We start from the raw sequence: 16,852 nt of genomic DNA, 5'->3' as shown, positions 1-16,852 counted from the left end.
TCGAACCCCAATTTCATATCATACATCTGTCGGGAAACTATCCTAAGAGCTACTTGAATTCCCACTTATAAACTCCCTAAACTTTCCGGTTATGCAATCAGGTGTTGGGGATACAGGGGAAGCATAATATCTCACCCAAAACTAACAAATCCTACATCCAGCTGTATCCATCCTTCAACACATAACCAAGAAACCTTCGGAAATCATTTACCTCAACCTTCGAAAAGCATCCGTTATACGAGTTATGGCAATACTCCCGAACTCCCGCCCCAGTACTGGGTGGCGTCGAGGTTATCTCACCAACAACTGCATAAAGGAGATTTTCGATGTCGGCGAAACTCAGGTATTCCAGAACTGCAACGATAAAATTGTGACGACAACACCTCAGAGCTCAACTCCCCGGGACACTGCCACAACCCCTAAATGATAGGAGGCACCAAGAACAATGTTCTCGTCACAAAACCATCGGAACGATTCCAAGATACCCGCGTGATCCTAAAAAAATTAGTGAAAATTTGAGAAGAGAAAAGTCAAAACTCTATGTCAGGATGCCTCACCAGAGCGACGAAGGGACTGAGGAGTAAAAAGAATTCCTAACTCTCCGATATATATAATTCCTAAATGACTCAAAAACATTTTTATAGACTCAACAACGCCAACGATTCGATCAAGCAGTGGGCTCGTAAGGTCGGGGAAGGCTTTGATACCAACTTGTATCGCCCTTGATGCGACTATATCTCCCACGTGTCGAAGCATGACTTAGAGGCATAACCGCATTGAAAGCAATGTCGCAAGTGAGGTAATCTTCGCAAACAACCCATGTACATAAATAAAGGGGAAAGGTACATAGTTGGCTTACAATCGCCACTTCACACAATACATGAATATATCATTACATCATCCAGATACACACAACGTCCGACTACGGAACCCAAAATGAAGAAGACTACCCCCAAATGCCACACAGATCCCCGATCGACCCCAACTGGGCTCCACTACTGATCAACTAGAATGAAACAACACAAAGGACAAGATCTTCATCAAGCTCCTCCTTTAGCTTGGTTGCGTCACCTGCACGGTTCAACGGCACCTGCAAGCTGGTTTTGGAAGTATCTATGAGTCACGGGGACTCAGCAATCTCACACCCTCGCGATCAAGACTATTTAATCTTATAGGTAGGATAAAAAGTATGAGGTGGAGCTGTAGCAAGTGACTAGCATATATGGTGGCTAACATACGTAAATGAGAGCGAGAAGAGAAGGAAAAGCACGGTTGAGAAACTAAGATCAAGAAGTGATCCTAGAACAACCTACGTCAAGCATAACTCCAACACTGTGTTCACTTCTCGGGCTCCGCCAAGAAGAGACCATCACGGCTACACACGCGGTTGATGCGTTTTAATTAAGATCAACTTCAAGTTGTCTACAACCGGACATTAACAAATTCCCATCTTCCCATAACCGCGGGCACGTCTTTCGAAAGTTCCAATCCCTGCAGGGGTGTCCCAACTTAGCCCATCACAAGCTCTCATGGTTAACAAAGGATATTCCTTCTCCCAAGACAATCCGATCAGGCTCGGCATCCCAGTTACAAGACATCCTCGACAATGGTAAAACAAGTCCAGCAACACCGCCCGAATGTGCCAACAAATCCCGATAGGAGCTGCACATATCTCGTTCTCAGGGCACACTCAGATGAGACATCCTACGAGTAAAACCAACCCTCAAGTTGCCCCGAGGTGGCCCCGCAGTCTACTCGGTCGGACCAACACTCAGAGGAGCACTGGCCCAGGGGGGTTTAAATAAAGATGACCCTTGAGTCTGCGGAACCTAAGGGAAAAAGAGGCTAGGTGGCGAATGGTAAAACCAATGTTGGGCATTGCTGGAGGAGTTTTATTCAAGGCGAACTATCAAGGGGTTCCCATTATAACCCAACCGTGTAAGGAACGCAAAATCCAGGAACATAACACCGATATGATGGAAACTAGGCGGCAAGAGTGGAACAAAACACCAGGCATAAGGCCGAGCCTTCCACCCTTTACCAAGTATATAGATGCATCAATTAAATAAGATATATTGTGATATCCCAACAAAATAACCATGTTCCAAACATGGAACAAGCTCCAATCTTCACCTGCAACTAACAATGCTATAAGAAGGGCTGAGCAAAGTGGTAACATAGCCAAACAATGGTTTGCTAGGACAAGGTGGGTTAGAGGCTTGGCTTAACAATATGGGAGGCATGATAAGCAAGTGGTAGGTATCGCAGCATAGGCATAGAAAAAGAGCGAGCAACTAGCAAGCAAAGATAGAAGTGATTTCGAGGGTATGGTCATCTTGCCTAAGATCCCGCAAGGAAGAAGAATGAGTCCATGAATAAGACAAACGGACTTAGTCGAACGAATCCTCACAAACACGACGATATCGGAACTAACCCGAAGAAGCATCACCGAAAAGAAGCAAACAACATGGTAAACAACCACCACATAAACATGGCATGATGCACAACCAAGTATGATGCATGTCCGGTTTAAATGTTCATGGCATGGCAAAGTGCACAAGCAATTCTACATATTAAGTGGAGCTCAATATGCAACGAGTTGCATATTGACGAAACACCACATCAATTATTTAATTCTCTCTTGGTTAGGTACTCAACAATATTAAATGTTGTTTAAACATGGCAAGAGGAGATACATAACAAAACTATACCATCTAAACAATTTAAATGGGGCCGGATACAACAAATACCGAATCTGGTAAATCCCCATATGCCTTAGTAGTTTAATGCAACAACAATTTAAACATTTTAATTGTTGTTATCATGATGCGGATGACAAGGTGCAAGTTCAAGCAATTTTTATTAAAAGTTGACAAGAGGATTATGAAGCATTTGTCACCGTGGTGGAAAGAAAGGGAGTGCCACGGCAACGATAACGGTTCCGGTAGCTCATGGAAATACCGGTGCAAAGGAAGTATGGCGGGAGCGTGCAAAAGATGGTGGGGCGGTCCCGGATTCCGGGTGTTCCACGATTTGGCGACAAGGAAACGAGCGACAATCTGGGCACGGTGCAAACATGAGCATCTCAAACATCGCAAGCATTCGTTCTCGGACAGTCGTCTCGGGGTTATACCTTCGAAGCATGCATTATCGGAATGGATCGAATTTGGCGGTAGGGATACACATGTCGAAGGGGAAGTAGTTGTTCACGGGGTCATCGTGGGAAGTAGCGGTTCACACGACGGTAGTTGAACTTGATGTTTGGGTTACACGGGTCTTCAGCGATGGTCGTCATACATGGTTTGGAGTGGTACTTGCATCTTCGGACTTGTCGGTCTCGATTCTTGCGACGGTAGCGGTATACGTATCGTTTTCGGAGAGGTACTTGGGGTCATTTGAACTTGTTGGTCTCATCATCTCGAAGGGGTGCTTGACGTTCTTAGCGATTCTGAAGACAGCGGTAGATGTACTTGGTGCCAATATGGTCTTCGGGTACTTGACGACTCCGGACGGGGCAACAAAACATAGTCGACCTTGTCGTTTCGGTGTAGTAGCGGAACAAACGTCCGTGTAGCCTTGCCGGTGTAGGTACTTGACGGTATTCGAGGCCTTCGGGTGTAGTGGTGCATGTTCGTTAACAGAGAGGTACTTGGGATTCTTCGTCTCACAATGTAGTCGAACTTGGAGCTTCATGGGACTTGGCGGCTCATCACGTAGACGTACACGAGGTCACGGCGAGGATCTTGGCGTCCATGGAGTCGACGGTAGGGTGCATGTTTCATAGGAGAACTTGGCGTATCCGTGCAGTGGTCGAACTTGAGGTGGTCCCGGACCGGCTGGACTTAGCGCATCCGACAACAAAAGTACACAAGCGGGTTCGGTGGTGACTATGAGGAATCCAACTATGTGGCACTCGGCATCAAGGTCCCGCAGCGCATCAGCGGCAGGAGACATGCCCTGACAGAGACGAAACAAGGCGAACATAGGTGCAGGGGAACGCGACGAGGTGGACGGCGGCGGCTCGCTCGCCGGCAACTGCTGGAGACGGAGGTCGGGTCGGATGGAGCTTCTGCTCCGCTGATGCAGCGGCGCAGGGAACGGAGGGAGGTGCTGCTCCGGGCGCTCGACGTCGTCTTAGGTGAGAACCGAGGCGATGCAGGAGGGGAAACAGACGCGGCACCAGGGAGGGGCTCGCCGGGCAGCACGCTGGCCGGCGCGGGCAAGGAGGCTTGGGCAAGGCTCACTGGCGTGGGAGGAGAAGCAGGGCGCGGCGCACTGGGAGCATAGCGGCAGCGGCCATGGCACCCGGCGAAGGAGGCTGAGGCGCGCAGAAGGATTCAGAGGGCGAGAGGAGCTTAGGGCGCGGGACGGCGGCCTGGTGGCGTTGCCCTCTCTCTCCCTGTGAGTGGCGGCGCTAGGAGGAGAATCGAAGGGAGAGAGCTGGGGATTGGATCGGGAGAGAACGAGAAATCGAGAGATGAGGAACTGGGCACCCTGGCGCTGTCGATCTCTCTCTCTCTGACGGCGCTGGAAGGAAAGACCGAACGAGGGGAGAGGGAGACTGCGAGGGGATCGGGCTAGTGTTGCGGCTAGGGTTAGGAGGGCGGTATGGGCCAATGGGACGGTGCTGGAGTTGACCTAGGGAGGCTCGCGGCTGGTTGGGCCTTGGGATGGGCCCTAGAGGCCGGCCTACTGGTCTCTCTCCTCTCTCTCTTCTCTCCTTTTCTTTTAAAAAACAGAGAAATAAAGAGAAAGGAAAAGAGAGAAGAGAAGGTTAGAGGAGGAATTTGGGCATGCGGATAATATTCCCGGACTCGCAAAAATGTGCACGATCCAAGAAAAATGGAGTGGCCATTTTTCAAAGTTTAAATTCAAACTCATTTGATTTAAATTCAAATGGTTCGAATAGGAAGTGAGGGTTAGGAAGGTCCAAAAATGTTCGGAATTTTGGAGGAGCCCCGGTAAAAGGGAAAAGAATTACTGGGCAAGGTTTGGAGATCAACTCGTGGCATAAAAGGCATGGGGGTATTTTTGCAAGTGTGTTAAGGTGAATTCCAAAAGAATGGAAATATTTATAATATAGCTCCCTAATATCGGGAGGATAATGTTATAAAGAGAAGTCACTCTTCCCTCGATTTAAATGGGTCGAAGATCCACACAAATTATTTAGTTGAGATGCGAAAGACTTATGACATGAAGACATGATGCAATGCACATGATGCAACGAACCAAAACGAATCACCCGACAACACTCAGAAACATGGAAGGCATCTGAAAGCTCCGGTCTTGGGGCGTTACTGTATTGAAGGAAAGCTACATGAGAAGGCTCATCCTCCCATGACTATCATCTACTCGAAGAGTCCCTTGGAGCTCCTTCACACGGATCTCTTTGGGCCTCCATCCTTTGATAGTCTTGGGGGTAGAAAGTATTGCTTGGTGATTATGGATGATTATTCAAGATAGACTTGGGTATATTTCTTCAAGACGAAGAGTGAGACCCAACAAACCGTCATCAACTTTGCAAATGAAGCTCAACGTCAACACAATGCAAAGATTTGACGATAAGATGTGACAACGACACCAATTTCAAGAACTACACCTTGGATGAGTTTCTTAGTGATGAGGGGATCAAGCATCAATATTCCGCTCCTTACACCCCTCAACAAAATGGTGTAGCGGAGAGGAAGAACCGGACTTTGATGGATGCGGCAAGAACCATGATGGCGGAGTTCAAGTCTCCATACAAATTTTGGGCCGAAGCCATCAACACCACTTGTCATGCACCCAATCGGCTCTATGTCCGCAAAGGCTTGAACAAGACTCCATATGAGATACTCATTGGCAACAAACCTAACCTCAAGTACTTCCGGGTGTTCGGTTGTAAGTGTTTCATTCTCAAGAAAGGTGTTCGTTTGTCTAAATTTGAGGCTAGAGCTCATGAGGGCATATTTGTTGGTTATGCTACAAACTCTCATGCTTACCGTGTCCTCAACAAGTCCACAAGACTCACTGAGGAGACGTGTAACATGGAGTTTGATGAGAATAACGGCTCCCAAGTGGAGCAAAGTGGTACTTGTGATGTAGGTGATGAAATTTCTCTCCAAGCCATAAGAAGAATGTGTTGGCCTTATCCTACCCATTGAGGAACCCCATGTGGACGAAGGAGAAGGACAGTGTTCCACTCAAGTGGAACCATCACCAACCCATGATCCACACGCTTTTGAAGAACAAAGTGAAGGCCCTCAACCAAATGAATAAGATCAAGGGCAAGATCAACCTCAAGATGGTGGTGATCCACCAAGTGATGCCCAAGGTCAAGTTCTTGCCTCCGAGCAAGTTCAAGATCAAGAGCAAGCTCAAGATCTAGAACAAGCTCAAGACGATGCTCATGATGATCAAGTTACCGCTCCTCAGATCTCTCTTGAGGAGGAACTGGAGCGCCGTGCCACCTAGATTGCCTCCAAGCTCACTACCAAAGATCATCTCATGAAAAATGTGCTTGGAAGTTTAAGAAAGGGGGTAAGCACTCATTGACAATTAGAAAACTATTGTGAACATCATGCGTTGGTTTCTTGTGTTGAACCCCAAAAGGTCTATGTGGCGCTCGAGGATCCGGATTGGCTTAATGACATGCATGAAGAACTCAACAACTTCGAGCACAACAAGGTGTGGAGATTGGTGCCGAGACCAAAGGAGAACTGATGCGGAGCAACCCACGGTCATCCCCATGGACACCGCCTCAACTATCCAAGCTCCAAGTGGCCCCATGACAAGAGCAAGATCTTGTACTATTCAATCCGAGGTGACATCACTCCTACTTGAGTTTTCCCCTCCTTCGAGTGAGACATGGCTACTTCCTAAGTCTGAGACGCTATGTGTGATAAGGTACAACGAACAAGCCACGGAGCCAAGAGCTGAAGAACAAGAGATAGGCGTCAACTCTCTATCCAGCTCGGAACCTCCGGCTAGAGCCTGGAGCTTCCAGCCCCTAGAACCTCTGGCCGACCCAGAACTTCCGGCCCCCGACGACACTGACCATCCCGGGCGTACCCACTTTCTGGTTAGCCCGGAACCTGCCCCGGACCTTCCGGCCCTCAGAACCTCTGGCCCACGGACGCCAGCCCAGCTCCTCCCATGCCAACTCTCTGGTTAGGCCGGACCCTCCCCGGAACCTGGCCCGGAACCTCCGGCGCCCGGAACTTCCGGCCCTGCCTGCGTGCAGTGACTTGGGCCGAGGCCCGTGTACCCTTTCGCCCCCAAGACTATATATACTCTTCTCCTACCTATGTTTTAGGGTTAGCATTGTGATAGCTCATTTGTGAGATAGAGCCTCGCTCATCCATACGAATCTACTCCTTGAGAGAGACCGCGGCCCCTCTCCGGAGAAGATCCACGTTGGATTCAAGACCTCCTCTCGGGTGGCCCCATCAAGACCTCCTTTCGGAGAAGAACCGGTTACCCTTTATATCGTCCCTTGTTGATCGTGGATCTTGTATCTCCTTTTGTGTTTCGAGGATCTAGCATATGTGTGACCTAATCTTATTGGCTTGAGTGATTCTCTCGTGTTTCCCCTCGTGTTTCCCCTAGTGTTTCCCCTCATTCTCTTCGTGTTCTTCGCGGGATCCGCCCCTTTCGTGAAATATCGGCCATCTATGGTTCCACCCAACATCATCTTGGTATTAGAGCCATGTTTATCACGATTTCGGAGCCTTCCCGTTGTGTTCTCTAGCCTTGTTTTGTTGATTTCGTCCTAAATTTGAAAATTCCCCACAAAAATAGCCCCCCAATTTTTTTTGTGATTTCTTGGTGTGATGAAGTTTTGTTGGATTTGATCCGTGAAATTTGTGTGTGGCTCGTAGATCTAGCTTCCCCACCTTTCCTTCCCCTCCAATTTTACTTTTCCCCCTCGGATTTGGTTTTTTCCCGAAGTTTTTCCGCCCAAATCTCCGATCCCCAATTCTCTGTTCTTGGGAGAATCGCGACACCCGGAACTTTCGGCCCCGCCCGGACCTTCCGGCCACCAGACATTCCGGACCCCGGACTTTCTGGCCTAGACAGAACGCCTACGCATCTTCGACGACTTCCGCTACTTTGACAGATCCGACTATGGTGCAGCATCATTTTAGCCAATGTACTGAAGACCGTGCACTACGACATCGACAACAATCACTCCACCATTTTGACACCATACCATAAGCAAGAATCGGTAACCTCATCTTGATATCGGGATATATCACTCTTGCCATTGCATTGATAACCCCATAGCCTTCCTTTCGCATCACTTACCCTTCGAGACTAGCCTCTGAGTATTGCCGGCAATGTCACTTATGCACATTAGTGGTCATACTTTCCATAGCATACATACCATATCATTGGTGCAAATCTTGGTATCATCTTTTGTGTCACAAAGTTGTCATCGCATGCACAATTGTTATCTTGGTTCGTAAAGCATCACATGAGAAAAGATCTCAAAAGAGAAAGAGCCAAACAAGTTTTTAAGCAAAAAGGAAAAGATAAGCAAAAAGCTTTTAAGCAAGAACCATAGCATCTTGGATCATATCATCGGAATACCATACATAGAGCATACTTAGGATAGAAGCCGTTGCATTTTTGCTTAGTAGGTTCTGCACAAGTCTTCGTATCCGCCTATTGTGCAATCGTGCTAGCGCCTCTCTAGTGTTGTGAAACAATAGCATTTTCATGGATTCCACATTTTGGCTCATCCTTGGTTGCACAACCCAATCTTTTCACTTTGCGTGCGTGTTTCCGTGTACCATATTTTGCTATTGACCTACTTGTTGCACTGCAAATTTGTGAATCTTTTCCAACATTATTGAAGCTCACTAACAATTGCATCAAATTTTGTGCCGCCATCCTAACCGAGCTCCACCATAAGCTTTTACTTGTGTAGGTGTGAGAAACTGAAAAGAATTGGTACCAATTGTGCTATTTCCTTGTTCCACATTTGAGTGATCATTCATCCATCTTCAACATCGGTCAAGGTACATTCGGTATAAGTTCTTCTCTTACTCCCACTCACATATTTGCTTGGAATGATGGATAGGCCAAGTACTTTTACCAACCCACTCTTCATCGAGCAAGACGACGACATGTCCTCCTACGTCACCAAGAGCCACCTCTTTGGTGCACAACATGCTTTGCATCAAGAGCAACAAGCAATGAGCGAATGCATCGACAACCTTGCCACCGGCTTGCGACTCTCCGAATAACGTACAAGAGACTATTTCGACAACAAGCTCAACGACCACAAGCAAGAGAATGATGCAAGAATGGACGAGATTCATGCTTTTTTGCTCAACCGCTCTTCTTCCGCTTCATCCTCCTCAAGATGGAGCCGCTCAAGTCGACACTCCGACTACACCATCTCCGGCTCAAGTACACCGACATTGAATACTCTTTGATGTGCTGTGCGCCAAGATCGTCAAGCAAACTGCAACCCTCTACACAACAACAACTCTCAAGAGCAACGACATCGTCAAAACCAAGCTACTTTTGCGCAAGCACAAGAACGGCAACGCCAACGCCAACAAGAAGAGGAAGAGAGAGCGCAACCACACCAAGATGCACAAGATGCCGAGGCACAACGTCAAGAACAACAATTGCGAGAAGCGTAATTACTTGAGGCGCAACGTGCCCTTCGAGATTCAAGTCGAGCCGTAGCCACACGCAACCGGCAAAATCATGAGCATCAAGAAGCGCTTCATGAAGAAGTTCAAGAGATGATTTATCAATCTAGAGTGCATCGTCAAGTTCCCCAAGCTCATCCTCAAGCTCGACAAGAACCCCAAGTTGAACAAGAGCAAGAAGATAATGGAAATCATCCAAGACAAGAACAAGTTGAGAGAGACGATCCTCCCCGTGAAGGGCGTCATCATCCCCGACCCCAACACAATGAAGAGCAAAGATATGACAAGCTTAAGTTCACCATGCCCAAGTTCAATGGAACCAATGATCCTGAAGAGTACCTATCATGGGCATTGAAGGTTGACAAAATCTTCCGCTTGCACAACTATGAGGAAGAGAATAAGATCGTGATGGCATCCCTTGAGTTCCAAGACTACGTCCTCATTTGGTGGGAACAAGTCATTGAGCGTCAAGAGGCAAGAGGTGAACCAACCATCACTACTTGGGCGCAAATGAAGGATGTCATGAGAGCACGCTTTGTGCCAACCTACTACAACCGCGACCTCTTCAAGAAACTCCAACTCCTCAAGCAAGGAACCAAGAGCGTTTAAGAATACTACAAGGAAATGGAGATTGCAATGATACGAGCCAATGTCATAGAAGATGATGAGCAAATTATGGAACGTTTCTTGAATGGACTCAATCATCCTGTCAAGAAGATCGCCGACTTCCAACCATACTTGAACCTCATCGAGCTAGTGCATCAATCTACCAAAGCGGAATGTCAAGTGCAAGATGACTTCAAATATGCCAAGTTCTCATCCAAGTCCTATGGTTTCTCCAACAACCAAGCTTCAACGACTCCAACACCTTCTACCTCAACCAAGCCATCTACAAGCAATGCCCACAAGTCGAGTTACAAGAAAACTTTGACAACCTCAAGTCGTCCTCCTACTACAAGCAACTTCAAGCCACGAGCTTCATCATCATCTACCCCAACCGATGAGACCGTCCAGGCAAGTTCCTTCAAATGCTTCACATGCGGAGGCCGAGGCCACAAGTCCTTTGAGTGTACCAACAAGCGAACCATGATCCTCAACGACGATGGTACATACGACTCCATGAGTGAAGGAGAAATGGAAGCACTTGAGCAAGTGGCCATGCACATGCAAGTGAACGATGATGAAGAAGAACAAGTCTTTTGTGATGAAGATTCAAGCCCCGCCCTCATTGTCTCCAAGGTCTTGACTCTTAAACATCAACAACAAGAAGACCAAAGATGCCATCTCTTTCATACCAAGGCAGGCATCAATGGAAGGTCCATCAAGGTCATCATCGATGGAGGGAGTAGCAGTAACTTAGCAAGTGAAGAACTTTTCTCCAAGATCCAATTGGTAAAGATGAAGCACCCACATCCGTACGAAGTTCAATGGCTAAGAGACTATGGCACTATCCAAGTCGAGCATAGAGTGCAAGTCTCCTTCAAAATCGGAGCTTACGAAGACACTTGGGAGTGTGATGTCGTTCCAATGACCGTTTGCCACCTTCTTCTTGGACGATCATGGCAATTTGATCGAGGTGTCATCCATAATGGCCGTACGAATCACTATATCTTCAAGATGAAAGGAAAGGAGTACGTACTTCGCCCTATGTCTCCAAGCCAAGTGATCGCCGACAAGCAAGCCACCCATCATGGAGAGAATAGTGAGAGAGCGAACCACCCAAAAGAGAGTGAGCGCCACAAGCCCAAATCAAGTGCCTCCACGATGAGCAACAAGAAGAACTTAGTTCTATTTGCCACCAAAAGTGAGATAAGAGAAGTGTGTGAGAACCCATCTAGTGTCATGCACTATGTCCTTTTGTGCAAGGACGAGGCACCAAAAGCTGACACCTCTCACAATCTACCTTTAGTGTTGTCTTCTCTTTTGCAGGAATTCTAAGATGTTTTTGCCGATGAGCTACCTCCAGGTCTACCTCCTCTACGAGGCATCGAGCACCGAATCGACCTCATCCCTGAAGTCCTCTTCCTAACAAGGCTCCCTACCGCGTCAACCCCGAGGAAACTAAGGGGATCCAACGGCAAGTACAACAACTCATCAACAATGGCCATGTTCGAGAAATCTTGAGCCCTTGTGCCGTCCTGGTAATCCTTGTTCCCAAGAAAGATGGTACATATCGGATGTGTTCCGATTGTCGTCCTATCAATGCTATTACCATGCGTTATCGTTACCCTATTCCACGCCTAGATGATATGCTTGATGAGCTTAGCGGAGCCACAATTTTCTCTAAGATTGATCTTAAGAGTGGCTACTATCAAATACGCATCCAAGAAGGTGATGAATGGAAAACCACATTTAAGACCAAATTTGGCTTATATGAATGGCTTGTTATGCCAATGGGTTTATCCGAAGCACCCGGCACTTTCATGCGACTCATGCATTTTGTTTTTCGACCTTATATTGGTGTATTTGTTATGGTGTACTTTGATGATATTCTGGTGTTTAGCAAATCTCTCAAAGATCATGTCACACACCTTAGGACCGTGCTACAAACTCTTAGAAAAGAGCACCTTTTTGCTAATATGGACAAATGCCTTTTCGGTGTTTGTTGGGGATATTACTAGTGGGCATAAACCGGCCTACCTGGGCCGGATTAACTTCATCAGTAGTTCAAAGGTGTTAAATCCCAAAGAGGCAGATAAAGGCCCAGGGCCCGTAGTCGGTTTACAACCTGTAGCCGTACACCGGCGTTTGTGCATATACTTGTACTGTAAGTTAGGAACAAGGAGGGACCAACCCGGATACGAGTATGAACCGGTGTTGGGACTCTCTGAACCGGCAGGCGTCACCCGTGTATATAAGGGGGCGACCCGGCGGTTCAGGGACAACAGACAACAACTCGAGACATAGGCGAAGCTTGTTTGCTCCCTAGTCATCGAAACCCCATCAATTCCATCACAACTAGACGTAGGCTTTTACCTTCCTTGAAGGGGCCGAACTAGTATAAACTCTCTTGCGTCCTTTGTGTCCGCTTTAAGCCCTTCAAGCTAACCCGTCGCGATGGCTCCACGACTAAGTCCTTTCTCTAGGACATCTGCCGTGACAAACCCACGACAGTTGGCGCCCACCGTGGGGCTATCGCATGATGGTTTCCGGTTCTTGGAGGGCCGCTTTGAAGGACTCGAGGGCTATGCTGTAGGACGGATGACTAAGAGTCGTCGCGGCAGGCTCTACATCGACGACGCAGGCTGGGGCCCCGAGGCCGGCTCAATTGAGTACGGGTACCGGGTCCCCTTTGGTAGCATTCACGTTTTCATTGGCAAGATCGGTGAACTGGGCCCTGAGCCAGACATCTACACCGAGCTCGTCGAGACGGCTCAGCGTGCGCAATCCGCCCAGGTTAAACCGGCCATGAAGCGTGCCTTCGTGGGATTCATCCATGGAGGGGGTTATGAGAACGGATCGGGATTTTGCGGGGTGACTGTCATTTGTTCCGGTGATGAATCTTCGACCGGAGAAACCGAATCTCTTTATCAGCTACAAGATGGCCGGATTGGGAGTTGTTCCGATGGCGATAGTATTCCGGACCCCCGTGATCTGCCCAACCGGGTTGGAATATTCATGGCCGGAACACAAGCAGCGCTTCATTCTTCGACAGCTGCGGCAACGATTTCCGGTTCAGCAGCAGCGACGGCTGCCGGGGCAGGAGGCCCTGTGCGCCCGCCGGCTCAGGTTCTATCAAAACTATTTGATGCGTTGGCTGTGCTTTTGGCGGAAGTTAATCCGCCAGATCAGGATGTTCACAATACGGAGATTGCAAAGGTAAAGGAACAGATCACCCAGGCCAAGGCGGATCTGGCGGCTGAGGACACCAGGATGGCCACAGAGCGGGCCGCTTTAGATGCACAAGGCTACAGGCTTATGTTGGACCAGAGCGCGTCGCATGAAGTCATGAGGAGGAAGCACTGATCCCTCTTACCTCTGGTTTTCGAGGCCAGAGACCTTTTCAACACTCCAGGGCCAAGAGCCGGCAATCCGCTGGAGGGGAACCGGACAAAAGCCCCTGGGACCGGTGCCCCGGTTCAGCCTCGTTAGATTGACCCGCCTCGTCAAAACACCATTGTACCTCAGGCTGCTTTAACACCCCCGAGTCACTACTCCAACCCAATGGACAATCTTGTTGCCGCTGCTGCACGGCTGGAGGCCATTCCAATTGAAGGTGACTCGCCGCAGGCAGTAGAGACACGGCGGGTTAAGGATCTTTTGAGGACAGCTTTTGCCCAAAAGGAGGCATACTCGTACAGCCGTGACTGGATCCACTTGACCCCTCGTCCAAGCCGAAGCTATAGCATACATATGGATGAACCGGCAGTGTCGAGTAATGAATGACGTGGGGCACCCCGGAACAACAATTCGGCGGGTGGTGCGGATGACGCTCAGGGAGTGGTGGACCGGGCCCGCGCGCGCAGGGAGGCCGAGTTAGCCACACAACATCAGGCTTGACAGCTCACGCCGGTTTGTCCAACCACCTTGACTGAACCTGGTGCTACTTCTAGTTCTTTGGGGGTGCCTTGCCTTATCCCGCTTTACGCAACGTGCGCCTGCCCAAAGATTTCAAAGGCCCGCGCAAGGTACCAAATTACACGGTGGATCAACCTCCAGAGACATGGGTGGAGACCTATGAGATGGCCATGGAGATGCTTGATGTGGATGACGTGGCGTGTGCAAAATACTTCACCATGATGCTCGAAGGAACGACCCGTACTTGGTTAAAAAGTTTACCGGCTAATTCTATAAGTTCATGGGCCCAATTACGGGCCCAGTTTATCAGCAATTTCAAAGATACCTGTAAACAGCCTATGTCGATAGTGGACTTAGCTGCATGCGTCCAGGAGGAAGGAGAATCAACGACTCATTGGGTGCGCCAGGTTTCACAAGTGTTGCACTCCTCGGACCGCATCAACGCTGACACCGCAGTATTAACCCTAGAGGGCAACTGCCAGTTTGGACCCCTGAAGCTGAAGTTGGGACGGATGAAGCGTCATTGCACCGACATGGGGACTCTCATGGCCGCTTTGGTGAAATATGCTGATTCTGATAGTACCAAGGATCCCGAATCTGATGAGGACAAGACAGGGAAAGGAAAGAAGAACAGCAGCTCCAAAGGTCAGCAACATCACTGGGTAGGCAATGGCGGAGGAGGCAAGCGTAAAGCGGATGGTAACATGGACTTTGTGGCTAATACCAACGCACAGAACAATGGCCAGCGACGCAAGGGTAGGCCAAGAAATCGTAGTGGGGCACCCAACCCTAACCCAAACCGCCTAAACTATCTGCTAAGCCAGCCCTGTCCAAGACATGGGACGAAGGAGGAACCAGCAAACCACCTTTGGAAGGATTGCTTTATTATGCAGGAGTTCAAGAATTCTAATAATTTCCGGTATGATCACAAATCTGGCGATGGCTCAGGGTCCGGGCCGGGTTACGGTGGAGGAAGTTCTGGTTCAGGATTTAATGGTAATCCGGGCGGAAATAATGGTCAATATAATCGGAACAACCAGAGTGGTTACAACCAACAGCAGCAGCAGCAGCGGTCGGGCTACCAGAGCAACCCAAAGCAGTTGAGTGGTGGACAGTACCATGTCTTTACCACTAGCTTGGACAAGCGAGACCAGAAGGTTCAGAGGCGGGCGGGCAACTCTATTGAACCGGCCATACCCCGTTATCTACGTTGGTCTGAACAGCCGATCATATGGAGCAGAGAGGATCACCCGCCCCAGGTTGATAATCAGGGTCAGTTGGCACTGGTGGTGGCGCCTCAGGTGGGAGGTTATAAGTTCACCAAGGTGCTCATGGATGGAGGGAGCAGTATTAACATCCTGTACTATGAGACCTTCCGTCGTATGGGACTAACAGATAAGAATCTCAAACCGTCTAATACAGTATTCCATGGTGTAGTGCCTGGCAGATCAGCATATCCCGTTGGTAAGATAGCTCTGGAAGTGGCCTTTGGGGATGATCATGATTCCAGGTCAGAGACAATGACGTTTGAGGTGGTGAAAATCCAAAGTCCATATCATGCCCTATTTAGGCGACCGGCATACGCCAAGTTTATGGCCCGGCCCTGTTATGTGTATTTGCAGCTCAAGATGTCGGGTCATAAGGGGACAATAACGGTTCACGGAAGCCGCAAAATCGCTTTGGAATGCGAGGAAGGAGATGCAGCTTATGCAGAGTCGGTTTGTGCCACCGAGGAGTTGAAATACTATAAAGACAATGTTGATCCGGCGGACATGACTCCGTTGAAGAAGCCAACTACGGAGCATGATCCGGCCCTGAAGTTCAAATCGGCAGCAGAGACTATGCTTGTTGACTTCGTACCTGGTGATTCGTCCAAGCAGTTCAGCATCAGTGCCAACTTGGATCCGAAATAGCAAAGCGCGCTCATCGAGTTCATCCATGAGAATCGGGACATTTTCGCATGGAAACCCTCTGACATGCCAGGTGTACCGAGGCAACTCGCTGAGCACACACTTAATGTGGATCCTAAATATAAACCGGTGAAACAGTTCCTCCGCCGGTTTAACGAAGAAAGGCGCAAGGCGATTGGAGAAGAGGTAGCTAGGCTCTTAGCAGCTGGCTTTATTATTGAAGTTTTTTACCCTGAGTGGCTTGCCAATCCGGTGCTGGTCCTCAAGAAAAACGGCACCTGGCGCATGTGTGTGGATTACACAGATCTTAATAAGGCTTGTCCAGCAGATCCTTTTGCCCTCCCCCGTATTGATCAAATTATTGATGCTACGACGGGTTGTGAGCGTTTAAGTTTTTTGGATGTGTATTCTGGCTATCATCAGATCAAAATGGCAGTTAAGGACTAGGAGAAGACATCATTTATAACTCCCTTTGGAGCCTTCTGCTATGTGTCTATGCCCTTCGGGCTCAAGAGTGCCCGGGCAACTTACCAACGGTGTGTACAAAATTGTCTTCACAAGCAGATTGGCCGTAATGTACATGCTTACGTGGATGATATCGTGGTTAAATCCAGGGAAAAGGAGACTCTGATTGATGATTTGAAAGAAACCTTTGATAATCTAAGAGCATACAAGATGATGCTTAGTCCGGACAAGTGTGTCTTTGGTGTACCGGCAGGCAAGCTATTGGGTTTTCTAGTGTCCAACAGGGGAATTGAGGCTAATCCGGAGAAGATC

Source organism: Triticum urartu, chromosome 6A (genome assembly GCF_056163025.1).
Source record: "Triticum urartu cultivar PI428250 chromosome 6A, HENAU_Tu73, whole genome shotgun sequence".
In the NCBI taxonomy this organism is placed as follows: domain Eukaryota; kingdom Viridiplantae; phylum Streptophyta; class Magnoliopsida; order Poales; family Poaceae; genus Triticum; species Triticum urartu.
The sequence above is the reverse complement of the archived record's forward strand: the minus strand, read 5'-3'. Positions refer to the sequence as shown.